This window comes from Uloborus diversus, chromosome 1 (genome assembly GCF_026930045.1).
Source record: "Uloborus diversus isolate 005 chromosome 1, Udiv.v.3.1, whole genome shotgun sequence".
NCBI lineage: Eukaryota > Metazoa > Arthropoda > Arachnida > Araneae > Uloboridae > Uloborus > Uloborus diversus.
In genome coordinates this window covers 82,407,285-82,421,412 of record NC_072731.1, presented here as the reverse complement: position 1 = coordinate 82,421,412, position 14,128 = coordinate 82,407,285, and positions in this window count along the sequence as shown.

Sequence of the window (14,128 nt, the reverse complement as noted above, 5' to 3'; positions counted from 1 at the left end):
AAAATATGAACGAAAATAATTAAAAAGCTCATGCTGCGTGATTCCATTGTAAAAATGCTTGTTTTTAATGGGTTACAGTTACAGAGCTAAAATATCTATTTTCTAAAAGATATTGTGATTCGAAGTGGCTATCAAAACCGTTCAAATGAAAAAATGGCCTATTTTCAAAGCGCTATAGTTCAAGTTTGACACATCGCATCTTCTTTTTGTTTATACCATTAGAAATAACGTATTTTTTCCTTTCAAAATAAGTTTTTTCTTTGATGGTGTTCTTTCGAATAAGGATTTAAAAAAATGAGCTTGAAATTATGTCTGCCGTAACGAATTGCCATGTTTAATCTCAGGTTACGGAACATTTTATAACACTAGAAGCCTGAAATTTTGGGAGCTTAAAGTACTTTTGGTTGTCAATTCGTTCTAGCATCTTTGTAAATTTGAGTTCATTATTTTTTGTGTAGCACGTATGCAAAGCCTTGACAAAACGCAGCAGAGAAACTTTTTCAGCACCAAGTACTAACCCAGTAAAAACATGCATATTGACAATAGAATTACAAAGTTCGAGCGTTTCACTCATTTTTATTCAAAATTTATGACATTCTGAAATCCAGGAAAAAGTTGTAACATATGTTTTGTATTCATGATTGGCAACGCTTGCTTACTTGCCATGCTCGTTATTGTAACATGCACGTGTAGTGTGATTCGATTCTTACCATTTTAATAAAAGGGAACTACTTTGATATACCCCCCCAAATCGAAAATTTGGCGACTTTTTTTGTTTTTGTTGACACAAAACTTTGTTGCCACAAAAATTGTTGCCACAAAACTTTAAAAGAAACTCAAAAAATGGTTCAAAATACAAGAAAATACTAAATTTGGCAACAGCAAAAACCTAAAAGCTGAAAAAACCTAAATTGGCAACACCAAAATAAGAAACAGCAACCCTAAAAAGTCCGTAGGAAATGCCAGATTTGGCGCGTAATTTTTGGGGGTGTATATCAAAGTTATACCAATAAAAGTTGTGAAGTTTGAAAATTTGCTGTTGTGCATTACTGATATCTAGATACTGATATAAAAATATGAAACAAGACATGGTGTCAGGTGGAAACGCTCGCAGTAGACCTCTTTGAACATTGGAACTTTTGTGTTCAAACAACAGATATGATGGAGATGTTCAAACCGCCAGCTCCGATAAGCTTCTCAACGGGTAATGTGCCAGAAACATGGAAGCTGTGGTATCAAAAGTTTGAGAACTTTATGTTGGCGACGGAAAAAAGTGGGAAAAGCGACAAGACAAAAATCGCCATACTCCTCAGTTTGCTAGGCGACGAAGGAGTCTCCGTCTTCAATAGTTTGATGATACAGCCAGTAAAGATAAGTACGACGACGTCGTAAGTAAATTCTCCGATTATTGTGCACCGCGCAAGAAATGTGGTATTCGAGCGATTTAAGCTCTTTTCTTGCTCGCAACAAGAAGGACACTCAATCGACTCATACGTCACCCAGTTGCGGACGTACGCAGCAACTTGCGAATTCACTGATCAGGAAGAGTCTCTTATTCGCGACAGAGTCGTCTTGGGTATTCGCGAGAAATCCCTCCAAGAGAGACTTCTTCGGGAATCGGCCATGACTTTGAAGAAGGCTACCGATTTCATCCGGGCAGTGGAAGCCAGCAAGGAGCAGTACAAAACGATCAGCGACTCTGGCGGCTTCAAAGCAGAAGTGGATGTGCTGAAGGCGAAGAGGAAGCCTATAAAGAGCACTGCCTCTGCAAAATCACACCAAGAGTTCGACTGTGGCAGGTGCGGGAGAACGCACAAGAAAAGAGAGTGCCCTGCGTTCAACAAGCTGTGTAACGTGTGCAAACAGAAGAATCATTTCGCAAAAATGTGCAAATCAGGTAACGATAAAGGAAAAAAAATCCTGAAATAAATAAATCGGGTCCTCGTCACGTGAACGAGATACAATCTAACGGTGAGCTCGTTATATCGAGTCTCTACATTGACGTTGTAAGTGCAGGCTCAGGGCCTAGAGAGAAATCTTGGTCAAAAGATGTGACCATTAATGGTCAAGTAATTTCCTTCAAATTAGACACAAGTGCAGAAGCAAATATTTTACCTCTGTCTGTTTACAAAGGTAGGAAACTCGATTAATTATGCGAATTAATCAGTACTGATGTACTGCTAACATCATATGGTAACCACAAGTTGAAACCTGAAGGTTACGTTAATTTATCTTGCTCTGTAAATAATAATGTAAATACTGTATTGTTAAAATTTATTGTTGTAAATGTTGATTCAAAGCCAATATCAGGCTTACAAGCATGTGAAATGTTAGAATTAATTCAAAGAATTGATCAGGTAGAAATCCTTAACAAGGATGAAATTTTGACCAAATATGGTGATGTTTTTCAGGGACTTGGTACTTTCCCTGGTAGGCCTCACCATATTGAGGTTAATGAAAATGTTACTCCGGTAATAAATCCTCCTAGAAGGATTCCTCAGACACTTTTAGCAAATCTAAAAGAAACATTTTCTGAGTTAGAAAATAAAGGAGTAATAGAGCATGTAAATAAACCTACAGATTGGGTGAGCACCTTAGTAGTGGTTGGAAAGACAAATGGGAAATTGAGGATATGCTTAGATTCAAGGGATCTGAATAAAGCTATAAAAAGGGAACATCATATTATTCCATCTAGTGATGAAATAATTAGTCAATTAGAGGGAAAGAAATATTTTTCTGTGCTAGATCTTAAAGAGGGTTTTTGGCAAATCCCATTGGATAGCAACAGCTCTGATCTATGCACATTTAACTCTCCTTTTGGACGGTTTAAATTCAAAAGACTTCCTTTTTGGTATTGCTTCGGCTCCAGAAGTCTTCCAAAAACAAAATCAAAAACTGTTTGGTGATATAAAAGGTGTTCAAATCTACTTTGATGATATAATAATTGCTGGAACTGACAAACAAGATCATGACAGCACATTAGTTAAAGTATTAGAGAGAGCCAAATCTCATAACGTTAAATTTAATCCTGAAAAATTTCAGTTCCGAGTTGATGAGGCCAAATATATGGGGTTAATAATTTCGGAAAAAGGGGTAAAGCCTGATGAATCGCATGTCAGAGCCATCAATGAATTAGAAAAGCCTACCTGTAAAAAAGATATAAGGAGACTTTTGGGCATGGTAAATTTTTTAGCAAAATTTATCCCTAATGTGTCAAAGATTACTGCACCCTTGAGGGAACTGTTGAAGGATAAATCTGAGCTCCAATGGTCATTTGAACAGGAAGAGGCATTTAATTGTATTAAAAAACTAATCAGTACAGCCCCAGTCTTAAGAGTATTTAGTAGCTCTAAAGAAATCACAATTCAGTGTGATAGCTCGAAGGATGGGCTAGGAGTATGTTTGCTGCAGGAAGGGCAGCCAGTATCCTTTGCCTCTAGAAGTCTAACCGAATGTGAGAAAAACTACGCCCAGATAGAGAAAGAGCTCTTAGCAATAGTTTTTGCTTGTGAGAAATATCATAACTTTATTTACGGGCATAAGGTTCAAATACAAAGTGATCACAAACCATTAACCTCAATCATAAGAAAACCTCTTAATAAAATCACCACTCGCTTACAAAAAAAGGTTTTAAAATTACTAAAATACCACTTAGTTATCAATTACTTGCCAGGAAAAGACATGGTTTTGGCAGATGCATTGTCTAGAGCATTTATTAAAGATCAGGTACTTGATGATCCTGACATGTTGCATACTGTACACTCTATTTCTAAATGCTTACCAATGAGTGACAGTAGAAAAGAACAGTTTAAAAAAGCATTGGAGGTGGATGATGAACTAAAAGTTATCATTAGTTTTTGTAAACAGGGGTGGCCCAACAAAAAGAAAATACCCTTCAATTTAAGGAAATACGACAAATTAAAAAATGAATTGTATCTAGATCATGATTTGTTATTCCTAAATAATAAAATAGTAGTCCCAAAAATACTTAGATCTGAAAGGCTCACACTTATCCATGAAGCTCACATGGGTATTGAAAAGTGTAAAAGTCGGGCACGAGAGATCTTATACTGGCCAGGCATTTCAAAAGACATTGAAAGAACTGTAGAGAACTGTGTAATATGTGCTAAATTTTGTAAAGATCAAACTAAGGAACCATTACGACCCCATGAAATACCTGACCGAGCTTTTCAAAGAATTGGGATGGATATCATGTATTTTCGAAACATTAATTATCTTGTCATAACCGACTATTTCTCTAAGTGGATTGAAGTTGAAGAACTGAAAAGTAAATCAGCTGGGGACATTCTTAAAGTATTGGAGAGAGTATTAACCAGGTTTGGTATTCCTGAAGCAATTGTGTGTGATAATAGCCCTTTCAACTGCTGGGAATTTAAGAAATTCTGTAAAGAGTGGGACATAACAATTTCATTCAGCAGCCCATATCACTCACAAAGCAATGGTATGGCAGAAAAAGGGGTTGGGATTGCCAAAGCCTTATTCAAAAAGGCCTATGAAGATAGTAAAAGTCCTCTTGTGGCATTGTTAGAATACCGAAACACTCCAATAGCAGGCATAGGGTTATCCCCAGCCCAAATGATGTTCAATCGCAGGTTAAGAACTAAGCTTCCCATCTGTAATAAGCTATTAAATCCAGAAATATTTAAAGATATTAGTGATAGCTTAAAGCAGCGACAAATAAAACAAAAGTTTTATTATGATAAAACAGCAAAACCACTCAGGCAATTGAAGTTAAATGAGAAGGTACTTATTAAAAACTTCCTAAAGAAAACATGGGAGCCAGGAAAAGTCATTGCTTATGGGAAAAACCCAAGATCATACAAAATAAGAACTGCCTCTAACAAGGTTCTCACGAGGAACAGAAAACATTTAATACCATCAAATGTTAATTATAATTTTAACTCTCATATAGATTTTGATATTGATGAAAATTCACCTAATGAGAGCATAATTTCTTTGAACTTAAATCGAACCAACAATAACCCAAATTTCACATTATCAAATAATAATAATCAAATTGTGCGGACAAGATCTGGGCGTGTATCGAAAAAACCTTCTTATTTGAAAGATTATTACACTTGATGTACAAGGGGGGATGTAACATATGTTTTGTATTCATGATTGGCAACGCTTGCTTACTTGCCATGCTCGTTATTGTAACATGCACGTGTAGTGTGATTCGATTCTTACCATTTTAGTAAAAGTTGTGAAGTTTGAAAATTTGCTGTTGTGCATTACTGATATCTAGATACTGATATAAAAATATGAAACAAGACAAAAGTTTCTCTGCTGCGTTTTGTCAAGACTTTGCAAACGTGCTACACAAAAAATAATGAACTCAATTTCACAAAGATGCTAGAACGAATTGACAACCAAAAGCACTTTAAGTTCCTAAAATTTCAGGCTTCCAGTGCCATAAAATGTTCCGTAATCTGAGATTGAACATGGCAATTCGTTACGACACACATAATTTCAAGCTCATTTTTCTATTCTTATTCGAAAGAACACCATCAAAGAAAAAACTTATTTTGAAAGGAAAAAAATGTGTTCTTTCTAATGGTATAAGCAAAAAGAAGATGCGAGGTGACAAACTTGAGCTATGGCGCTTTGAAAATTGGCAATTTTTCACTTCAACGGTTTTGATAGCCACTTTGAATAACAATATCTTTTAGAAAATAGATATTTTAGCTCTGCAACTGTAACCCATTAAAAACAAGCATTTTTGCAATGGAATCATGCAGCACGAGCTTTTTAATCATTTTGTTCAGATTTTATGACAACCTAAAATCCAGGGAAAAAATTTCCGATCACGCTTTTTCACAAGTTCACGCGCATTACGAGTTCACAAAATCTAACGAGCTCAAATTCACAAAAATACTTGAATAAACTAACGGTCAAACATACTTTAAGCCCCTAATATTTCAGGCTTATAGTGTGATAAAATGTTCTGTAAATTTGGCGTAAATTTGCAGTTTGGCGCAAAAAGCTAATCCGCCATCTTGTATCACATTTTTCAGAGATCCTAGATCCTCAGGATTTGGATCTAGGAAGCTGAAAATTTGCATAGGTTAGTTTCAAAGGCATCTCTGCGCTTCTATAAAATTTCATCCAAATCGGAGATGGTCGAGTGGGGACGATTTGAAACATTAGGTCAGTTGACGTGGCTCGTAAGCTTTAAAAATTATTTGTAAAACCTCAAATTTTAATTTTACAAAGGATTTAGCTTCTTGATCGTTATATTACACGACTTCGAACTTCCTTTACACCTGAATAAAATAAGCTATTATTCACTATACTCGAATTCCCGTGTCTATGATAATACAGTCATTCGATAAAGATTTTCACCGGAACAAACTTACCCCCCCCCCCATTTCTTATTTGAGCCATTGAAAGCCAAATTGGTGTAAGTCAATAGAACTAGTTACTAATAGAATTAATTACTAAGAGAATTAATTACTAATAGAATTAACTACTAATGTAAACTAGCAAGAGCTTTTCTCGCATTTTCTTTTTTGTGCCATGTTGTTAAGGGCCATTCATTAATTACGTAAGGATGATTTTGGCAATTTTTGTCCCCCCCCCCTCCCTCTCCCATGTAAGGGTACGGAAGATTTTTAAAACCCCTTCCTCCTGTTCTTACGTAAGATTCCATTTCGTTTTTCAAAATACTGAAACATTGTTAGAAAAATATCAAGTCCACTAAAACTCCCAGTTTGACTTAAACCAAAATCTCTTATTTTTCAAGATATTATATGATGCGATACTAATTAAAAAAAAAACATGCCAAGAAAAGTGCAATTTTTTAATTATATTTTACACTATTCATTCCTTGTTCAACAAGCAAAGAACAGCTCATCCTAGTACGTTTTTTGCCCTCCAGAAGCAAATGAAATATGATCTCTCCCACACCACTTGACCGCTCGATTTCTAATGTAAAATATCGGATTGGAATAACGTAAGAATGGGTTTGACCCCTCCCTCCCCAAAGTAAGGGTATGTAGAGATTTTTGAAACCCGCTTTTCCCCCTCGGGACCCCTACGTAATTAATGAATGGTTCCTTATTAATGAATATTGTACTAACCAAATGGTCATCGTTGATGATATGATTTCATTAAGAGAAGTTGATACCCTAAAAACTTTTTAAAAAAATCTTTTAGTTTTATACATTAAAATCGAGAGTTTTCAATCGACACAAAATTCATGTTTCTATGTAGATTGAAATTAACTCATTTTAAATATTGATTGGGCGCAGTGGCGTAGCGTAGGGGGGCAAACGGGGCACTCGCCCCGGGCGGCACATTGTTAGGGGCGGCAAATTCTGTAACACTACATTGAAATCAAAAAGTTTTTTTTTTTTTTAATACTGGATACTGACATGCATGCGGGCCATTATCACTTGGCGCTGGCATAGAAAGACAAGAAGAGAGAGGACAGTCTCCTTGGAAAGGATTATAAATCTCAAAGATCGACAAGCAAGCAGGGGCGGACTGGGTCCCTCAAGAGGGCGCCAACCTTAACTACCAAAGGGCACGTAAGAACTGGGGTTCAAGAGCGCAAAGGTTTTAAAGGTTCAAAAATAAAAGAAAGCGCACAGGTTTGATCGCGTGAAAAAACGTAGGCGCACAAGTTCAAGGGCGCCAAAAATCTTTACTAATATTAAAAAGAGAGAGTACGAATTTTTCTGTGTTTATATGTTCGAGGTAATCTCCGGAACCTCTGCACCTATTTGAAAAATTCTTTCACTGTATGAAAGGTGCCTTCTCACTGAGTAACATATAGGCTATAATCCGATAAATAGTGCTTTTTTTATTCCAATTTAGGCCCAAATTTCACGTAAATTGCCTATTATTGGCTATTAAGGGGGCGAAAAATTACTTGCACATATTAATATTATATATCGTTGAAAAGGGTAGATTTTTCCGCGTTCTAAGCAATTTGTTTCGATGCTCTAACTTCATTACGCCGGGAGTAATTTGCGTTTTTAGCTCGAACCTTTTTAGGCTTAGCTGAAATTTAGGCACTACTTTCTTCATTAAATCTATCAATGAAAAGTGAAGGAATCGTCCCACAGTTTTCTTTTTGACACCATTGAAAAAAGCGACATTTTTTACTCCAGAAATATCTCGACCAATGGCCGAAAAAAATCGTTTCTATCTTCAAAGGAAAAAAAGTTACAAGCGTTTTTAAATCAATTTCGAAATATGTCATTTTGATTCAGGTTGTCAACTATTTTATTTTCACGTTTCCACGGTTACGCTTTTTGAATTCATTGTATATTTCCTCAGTTTGCATTTAATACTTAAACTTATTTTATTTCATGTTTCCATGGTTACGCTTTCAAAATCAATCTTTCGCATTTTAATTTCTTAAAAGTATTTTGATATCTGTCGTCAATGTTTGGGACGGATGGATTATGATAGCGTGGTTGCTGGGCAAGTTTGGCGATAAACAATAGAGTTATGGAATTATTTTTACATTTGAAAGATATTATTTGATATATGAAAAATTATCATATAAACTTTGTGCTACAATATGATTAAAGTGAAAAACAACGTAAATAAAGCACAAATATTGGAGAAGATACAGCATATAGCTATTTCAAGGCTACAATAGAGCCTCTTCATCAGTGCAGAAAGCTCACCAACACAACCAAAAGTTGCGAGAGAACTGACAAGAACCAAGTGGACACCGGTATTTGTACCAAAGAGGGCCAACGAATAAGAATACAGGAATCAGACAACCAATCAGTGAACAGCACGTACACTCCGGACTCAAAGCAAGGGGAGAGACAACCAATCAGAAGCCAGGAGACAAAAAAGAGTGCGAGACACCGGAGAAACAGGAAAGGCAATTATAGAACTTGCTTCCAAACATCATGAAAAAATGGAGTGCTGGAAAAATCATTGACAAGAGAACGAGAATTTTTCCAAATATAGTAAGCTTCCCAAAAATCGAGGTCATAAACCGAAGAACATTTACAAATAATCTTTGCAGATGAAAAATCAAAACAATGACCAGAAGTCCAACAATGCTGAGCGATGGAAGAACGAGCAAGTTCTTTATGTTTAACATAGTTTTCGTGCTCTTTCAGACGGTGCTTGAGAGCACGTTTAGTCTGTCCAACATAACCAAGTCCACACTTGCAGGAGATGCTATAAATACCCCAGTTGCTATGGCAATCAATGGGGTCCTTTAAGTTTGTAAATTTTATCTTATTAACTGGAGAAAAAGCTTTATTATTTGATGTCTTTTTTTTTTTGTTTATTTGGCGAAATATTTTATATTGCAGCAAAAACCGCTTCACTCGCTAAATAGAGTTTTAGAGCAAATGTAAATCTAATTTAATCAACTGACGAAAAGTTTTCAATTCCAAAGAAACTTAAATATTTTTTTTTTGAAAAGGTGAATACGCATTTTATACAAAGAAAAATGATCATTTCACATCAGAGGGGGAGGGGACGTCAAAATTTTTTTTTATTTAACGGACCTCCATTACATTTTTGGCACGGGCATCGCTGTGCGGGTACTGCTAGTAAGTAAATAAAGTAAATAAAGTCACACAGGTTTGAGGGAGCACCCCGACACCCAAAAAACCCTATGCGCCCTTTTTTTTTGCGCTCACAAACCTGGGGCACTTTTTTTTTTTTTTTTTTTGGCGCTCTCGAACCTTTTATTTTTTTCATTTTATTTTATTTGTGCCTTCTGTTTTTTTTTTTTTTTTTTTCCACCTTTGATCCCGAGCTTTTTTTTTCTTTTTTGCGCTCTCAAACCTGAGCGTTTTTTCACCCGTCCTCGAACCTTTTTTTTCCCATTTTATTTTATTTGTGCCATCTTACGTGTGCGCCTTCGTTTTTTTTTTTTTTTTTTTTTTTTTTTTTTTTGCGCCCTTTCTCGAACCTGTGAACCTGTTTCTATTTGCGCGCTCAAACCTGTACGCCTTCGGGGAAAGGGGGAAAAGGTCTCTCTTTTTTTTTTATTTTATTTTTTTTTTTTTTACTCCTTCAAACCTGAGCGCCTTCTCTTTTTTTTTTGCAATCTTGAACATGTGAGCCTTCAGTTCTTTTTATTTATTTATTAATTTTTTTTTTATTTATTTTTGATTTATTTATTTATTTATTTATTTATTTATTTTTTTTTTTTTTTTTTTTTTTTTGCGTTCTTAAACCAATGCCTCCTCGGGGTTTTTCTTCTTCTTTTTTTGCACTCTTAACCCTGAGCGACTTTTTTTTTTTAATTTATTTATTTCATTTGAGCCCTCGAACCTGTGCGCACGTTTCTTTTTGCTCCCTGAAACCTGTGCGACTTTTTAAAATTTTTATTTGGCCCATTGAATTCGTGCGGCTTTGTGTCCTTTTTTCCGGCACTTTATTAGTATTTATATTTATTTTTATTATTATTTTTTTTTGTCAACCTGAACTTTTTTTTTGGACATGGGGATCATAGAAATGAAGCCGATACTTGAATATTACATCGAAAAGTAAATGATTGTACATCAAAAAATACAATCGAAAACAAACTGTGAAAAAAAAGAAAAAACAGTTTTTTTGATGAATTTTTAATTATTTTAGGGGGGAGAACCACCCTGAGGGTTCCTCCTTGCTACAAATGCTCATCTTTTTAAACTTTTCTTTTCTCTTGTCTCCCAGAATCCCAGAAGAATGCTAACTATCAATATAATGCTCCCTCCCACTCCCAAATAAAATTATTGGCTTAGTAAAAATTGGGAGGGGGTGGAGGTTTCTCTGCAGGATTCCAAAATGGGGTGGGTAATAGGGGGAAACAGTGGTCATATTTGCAGGTCCGGATCTATACATTTTGGACACCCTGCAACTAAATCTGCAGGGCCTCTCCCTAGAAGTGAGCAGTATATATTTGCGACGTTAATAAGTCTTAGTGCTAGATTTATTTATTTATTTATTTTTCCAGTTTCTTTGGCAGTCGGGCCCCTTAAGGCCGTGCCCCCCCCCCCTCCCCGCACTGCTGGGTCTGCGGGTGTGTAATTCCGGGCCTGCATATTAGGATTCGGAGGGTCATTTTAAAAAACGACATTTTATACGACATTTTACAGAAAAGACTGATACAATCGATATTGATAGTGTTGTTAAAGAATATCCGTTAGTGAAAAGTAGAAAATTAAAATTTTAGGTTAAGATGAAAAAATCTTTTCAAGTATAAAAAAATGTGTCGATCAGGTAATTTATAATCATATTTTTTTCTTCTTCTTCTTTTCAATAAAAGGTTTAAGAAATATGTTTAGTATACACAATTTTAGATCATGTTTTAAATGTTTTTATCTAAAATATTATCTCTCTTAATGCAATAATTTAATAATTTTTGAAAAATATTTATTAGAATTTTTCGATTAACAGTATTTTTTGTTAAAGTATGATTATATTAAAATGTAAAGCATGTAATGAAACGCAATGAAATCTTGTTTTTGTTCTGTAAAATGTTAAGCATGTCGTTTTTTTTTTTTTTTTTTGTGTGTGTGTGTGGGGAGGGGGGCATATAGCAGGACAATGTAAGAGGGGCGGCAAATTTGATGCCTGCCCCGGGCGGCAGAAACCTACGCTACGCCGCTGATGGGGCGGGAATGTATCAAAATGTACGTACAATTTCACTTTCAAACGTGCTTCTCTCAAAAAGTCAATTTTTGAACCTAATGTTCCCTTTTCTCCAAAACTACTTTGCATTATTACTTTGAAATTCTTACCACATTTCATTTATACCTTCATAACTATACTAAAGTGAAACCTTTGCATTAGGACTGAAACTTTTTCAAAAAAAAATCGGTGTTTTTATGGTCAGAAACGGCCCTTTTCTTCATTTAAAAAAGTGAATAGTGGCTAAAGGGTAGTAAATTATGGATTTGTCTTAAAGCTTCAGTTCCGTGGACTCTTAGATATATGTAAAAAACGTCGAGAAATGTTTAAGTTCCTGTCATTAAAACGTTTTGATAAAAAGGTACATGAAGTATAGCAATTCAACATTACGCGTAGTAAGTTAAAATGGATTCCGTAAAAGTAGTTTCTTTGTCAGTGTAGTGATAATGCCAGATAAACAACCAACAGTCGCTACATTCACCGAAAGGAGACTCTTATCAATGCATACCAGTTTTTTCTCACTTGGCACATTGAAAATTTCACCGAATTTCGAAGATTTTTTTTTTCCTTTTTCTCTTAGAGGATGTTCCGACTTAATTTTGTTCGAATATATTTGTTCGTTGGAGAAAAAAGTTATTGATGGCAAATCAGAGAGAGAGAGAGAGAGTAATTTTCAAATAAACTGAAAAAGTTTAACGGTATTTTCTTACTAAACAAAAGTTTGATGGGAACCTTATTGTAAATTTTTGTCAATTAAGAGGCGTCTGAAGATTGCTTAAAAATTTGTATTCAATTCATGCTGTCTGTTTTCCCCATCGGTATTTTTGACCGACTTTAGGAGGAGGGTGTTTATGGATAAGGTTTTGTTATGGAGTAATCACGTATTTTGTTTGTTTGCGAAGCTGTTTGAAGAAGTTTCGTGGATTTTTTAATTTTTTAATTTGTTTATTTTTAGACAGGGTCATTCAGGGTCAAAGGACCATATTTAAAAGTTTCAGCTTTAGATCCTTTCCTTTCTTTTGATGAATTGAAACATAGAATTTTGCTCATTGTGTCCAAAACGATACCTTCTGAGAGTAACTGGGTATGAAAAATTTACTTTTTGACTGATTGTTAAAAAACTAAACTATTTTTCTATTAACCCCATAGACTGGGGGTTAATGGAATGCACACGTGACAATACTTTTGGACATCAGCTTCATAACTTCCTTAAAAACATAACATTTTTTTTTTTTTAAATTGAGGAAAAAATTTTTGTTTAGCCAATCACACGAGTCAAGTACCAGTGAACCAGTGAAATGGTTCAACAAAAATTGAACTACCACCCTTATTAATTTGGGTAGAGATGAAATTGTAAGGAAAATGTAGTCCAAATTGTCCCACAAGTGATTATGGAATCAACTTCTAGAGAACCCCGTGGATTCACCCCTTCTATGTAACAAGTAAAATGAGTTAAAACCAGTTACTTCGCCTCTGTAAACCGGCTGGAGTGGAAAATGCAATATCCCTAAACTTTATATAAGTGTATACTAATAAAATAATAGTTTAAAAACTAAAAAAACACACGCTTTCGTAGCAAAATGAACTAAAAAGTGAAAAATAATCTTTGGATGATAATAGTTGACCAATCACTTAATAATTACATTAAAATGAAGTGATTGGTCAACTACTATCATCCAAAGATTATTTTTCACTTTTTAGTTCATTTTGCTGCGAAAGCGTGTTTTTTTAGTTTTTTAATTTATTATTTTATTTTCTTCTTTTTAGTTTAACTTGTTTTACGAAAAAATATTCATTTCAACATTGTTCAAAATCTATTATATTCATGAAATTTGCCCCAAAAAAGCGACTAAAGGTCTCGGGTGGCATTCGAAACGTGGTCTCTCGAATCCCAAAAAGAGCAACTGTACCCCTTAAAGTGTAATAGCCAAGCTCTAAAAACATTCAACTTCGCTGATACATTGCCTGTGGAGTAATTGTCTAATCCAGCTAATCCATCTCAGTCATCGATGTATGTGTGCGGAAATCATATCTACATTACTTTGAAAATTTGAGATGAATTTGCAGAAAAGTTTTGCTCAACAATGGTCTAATCAGCAATGAATTTCCAATTGAAGTCTAATCTAATTTTTAGCATGAAATTAGTTTAAAACAATTATATTTTATGTTTAATTACCTTGGAACATTGGAACAAATTTTGTCTGGTGCAGAAAAATTAAAGGTTTTTGTAGATATTTTTAAATAATTTTTGCGAGCATTTTTTAATGTATATTTAAAAAAATTTCCTTTTTTAAATTGTTGGATTTATGCCAAAATATTGATTAAAATTGGAGGAAACTAACAATTAAAAGAGTTAATTAATTAATTTGAATATAGAATATTGCATTGTCATCGGGTCTGAGGTCGCGTGCCAAATTTCAAAAGAATCCGATCGCAGGAAGTGGGCGAAATTTGAGCTGCAAGATTCCGTTACAAGATACATACATACATACAGGTGAAGCTT